Genomic DNA, 3,978 nt, shown 5'->3' with positions numbered 1-3,978 from the left:
CTCCATTTCTAACAGATGGGGGAGATTCCAGATCTTTTGGTATTTAGCGTGTTCTTCTGTTTCTCTCAAAATTAGGGTGATCCAGGTATGGTGACACATGCCTGTAATCCCAGGAGGATTACAGGTTTCCCCTCAGCAACTTAGTGAGGCCCTAAACAACTTAGTGAGACTCTGTCTCAAAATAAAAAATAAAAAGGGATGGGGATGTAGCTCAGTGGTGAAGCACCCCTGGGTTCAATCTGAAGTAAGAAAAATTAAAACAAAACAAAACAAAAGCTGGAGAGAAAGGCTCAGGTTGGCAGTAACTTATAGCCTGTAACTAGGACTTAAGGTCAGGAGAGGGAACGAGAAGGATGTATATAAATTATCAGTACTTTAAGCTAATAAGAGCAGATACTACTCTTGATCTCAGCCCAAAGGCCACGAAGCAATAGGTTGTTAGTACTTTGAAAAACACTTTCATAATTATCCAATGTGAACCTCACAGCAATTTTTTTTTTTTTTTTTTAGATTTGGAAGTTTAGGGGTTTGCATTCCCATGTGCACCACTGTGAGGTTCGGAGTGGTTTAGTATTTCTGCTGAGGGCCATGTTGGTGGTTAAAGATAGACCCAGGGCAAGAACCCAAGTCTCCTAATTTTTAGTCCAGAGTGCACTGTACCTCAACAAGCTCCCCTCTAGACAGTAGTACTTTAGGGGTGTGAGGTATGACAGGCCTCCACTCGATGCTGAGAAGAGGTGTCTTCATGGAGAAAGGTTTGCTGGCCCCATGAAAGGACTACATTAGCCACTGTACTGGGCAGAATAATGTCCCCTCAAATTCATGTCCTTCCTGGAACCTCAGAATGTGACTTTGTTTGGAAATAGGGTCTTTGCAGATGGAATTAGTTAAGACGTCACACTAGATTCAATATGACTGGTGTCCTTTTGAGAAGAGGAGAAGAGACACACAGACACACTGAGAAGAATGAGATATGCCAACAGAAGCAGGGATTGGAGTGATGCACTTGTAAGTCAAGAAACTGCAAGGATTCGCTGACCACCACCACTAGGATTGTTGCATGGGACAAATTCTCTCTCAGAGCCCTCCAGAAGGAACCAGCCTTTATGGCTTCTTGACTTCAGACCTCTGGCTTCTAGAATTGCACAAATAAAATTCTCTTTAAGCCGCCTGATTTGTTGTACTTCCTTATAACAGCCCAAGAAAACTGAGATAGCATATTCTGGAATAGAACTTCACAGTAGAAATAATACATGATTTACATATATGACTTGGGATAATTTAGTAGCTGCATTTTAAAAAAGGATAAATTAATTGAGTAATATATTTTTTTACCTGAAATAAAAATACATTTTAAACATGTTTTCCATGTAAAATTAATAGGACTTCATTTTACAATATTTTTTTTTTCACACGACATCTTTGACCCACCGGATGTGTCTTTTACAGTTATCACATTTATAGCACATTTTCAATCCACACCAGTCATTGCAAGTCCTCAGTAGTCAGGTTACCAGTGCCTTCCACGTTGGATAACAAAGCCTTGGACTTTTTTCTCCCTAGGTCACGTTGATGTGCACTGCATTGTGAGGTCAGGAGAGGGAGCAAGAAGGACGGCTTTTTCCTCTGTCTGCCCTATTGATTTGTCCTAAACACAAAACCCATCAAATACCCATGACTTCTCTACCAGAGAGCATCCCATGAGCACATCTCGGCAGGATGGAAGAGAGCAGAAATCCCTTTCCAGACTTCCTGCTTCCTCAACATGTTTCCAAAATCTGTCCTAGAACTTTCTCTTTGGCCGGCTGAATCTCACTTTAGTTTTCTTCCAGGAGCAAGATAGCTCCTCGGCTGACCCTGAATCCATCTCAGGCACGATTTAAGAACACGCTCCTCTCACCCTTCCTTCCACTGCTGTTGGGAGTAAGACAGCAGGTCTGGGTCTGGATCTGACACTGACAGATTCTCATGCCGATTCCAAAGAGATGCCCAAGACCAAATGTTACAAAGACAAACCATATGGGAGCCCCAGCACTCGGGGCCATTAATACGAATTTTTGAACGACTGTGATGGATGGCGCAGCTCTTACAAGTCCAAGATCAATGAAAATGCATCTTGATCCTTTGAACTCATGCGTTTTATCTTGGATCCTTTTTCTGTACAACGAGACCCATTTCTGTGATGCCTGAAGGCATCTGGGGCCCCGCCGATGGATTTGCCATCTATACCCTTGCCAGCCATCCCGTCAGTGGGATGGAGGAGGGCCTTGAAAACCAGAATTTTTATCATGAGGCTAAATGCCAAGCCAGACCTTTAGAGGTGGTAATTCCACATCCTGCCTAGAGAAGGACCACGGGCCAGACTGAGAGCCCGACTCACCTTGATAAGAGACCAGGGGGTGATAATATACAGTTGTCTTCTTGGGTTTGTTTCTGTGTCTCCCTTTATCTGGGCATAAAAAGACTTCCTTCTCTCTTTCCCCCTCACTGTATCAAGGTATTGAAGAAAGACTTGGTAGAGAAATGGCCTTTCTTTGAAGTCTTGAATTCTTCCCCAAATTTGTGGGCCGCTCTCCTAAGAATATGTGCATGAATTCAATTTTGTTTGTAGTTTCAAGGCATTCACACACCTTTGGAACCAGTCCAGAGACCTTATATTAAGGACAATTGGTGCAGAGAAACTTTTTTGGGCTTAAAGTGAGGTAGTCAGATTGAAGTGGACACTGTACCATTTATTTGAAGAGTCAGGAAACTATCATTTTCTGGTTTTATCATTTCTCAGGGAGCTACCATGTTTTAGGAAAATAGGTTCCTTGGTTAAATGAGGCTAGGATGAGGCTAGGAACTAGTGTGCTCATTTATTTCCTCTCTACTTCCATTTTGGAATTTGTGATGCAAAAGAGCATACTGTATGCTCTAAGAAGTTTGTTTTTTGGGTTTTTTTTGTTTTGTTTTTTTGCTGTTGTTATTGTTTTAATTTCTGTCCTGGGGACTGAACCCAATCCCTTGTGCATACTAGTACTAGCCAAGCACTCTACCACTGAGAAGTGTTGAAGAAATCCCACATTTATTTAACCAGAGAATCTTATTTTTGCATAATACTTCAAACATCCCATGGAATATACTTACTGGCTGCTATTAAATGTAGACCAATGTGTAAATCATTCTGCATCTTGTTTCCTCCCATGGAAATCACAGGGTTTGACTTTTCTCTCCACTTTGAACTATAGGATGTAGACTGCCTCCTCTTGCCCTATCCTGGATAGCGTAGCCATCAATGCACATAGCTACACGTGGGCAGGTAAGGTCACAAATGAGGGGAGTGGAATGTCAGGAGACTTCACGCACACACACACGAAGCTTTGCTAGAGAGGACACCCTTCTCATAACCCACAGAGTTAACAATGTCCCCAGGACTTGTGTAGCAGGGTGATAATGGAGTGCAGACTTGATTCTGAGAGGTGCTCACTGGTCTTTGCCCATTCTTTGGTTTGTGGACAACTAGGGTTTTTCTGCAGAGGCAGCTGTCTGGAGCCGCCCAATAGAAAGTGCACTTGTCTGGCTGGGTGAGGAACCCCGTTGAAAGAGGGTCAAAGAAAATGTCTTCAAAGGGATTGGCATTGGAAGTGGACCTTGAGGGACATGAAGTATTTAATTCAACAGTGAGGGGCCTCCTTGTCAGAGAAGAGGATGTAAGACAGATACGGGGTGGGGGGTTGCATTTGGTACAAGAGACGTGCATGGAACATACCGGGGGAACAGACTACACAACTAAGAGGAGTCGGAATATACTTTTCTTGGTTTGCTTTTTGAAGAAGACTGCACTACTACAAAAACCTAACCTCATTTAAGGTTCCACAGTTATAGAAAAATAAAGGACTTGACAGGGCTGAATGTCTGGCAGAATACCCTGAGTTCTCCTTCAAGGATTCTGACTTGGACAATTGCCAAACTTGTTTTCTCTTTTTTTTTTTTTTT

General features: G+C 42.6%; 1 pseudogene; it reads right to left on the bottom strand.

Moving 5' to 3' along the window:
- Nucleotides 1–326: 326 nt before the first annotated feature.
- On the bottom strand, nt 327–432 carry LOC113200321 (U2 spliceosomal RNA; annotated as a pseudogene).
- Between the last annotated feature and the right edge of the window lie 3,546 nt (nt 433–3,978).

This window comes from Urocitellus parryii, chromosome 11 (genome assembly GCF_045843805.1).
Source record: "Urocitellus parryii isolate mUroPar1 chromosome 11, mUroPar1.hap1, whole genome shotgun sequence".
In the NCBI taxonomy this organism is placed as follows: domain Eukaryota; kingdom Metazoa; phylum Chordata; class Mammalia; order Rodentia; family Sciuridae; genus Urocitellus; species Urocitellus parryii.
This window is presented reverse-complemented; position numbering and strand designations above follow the sequence as displayed.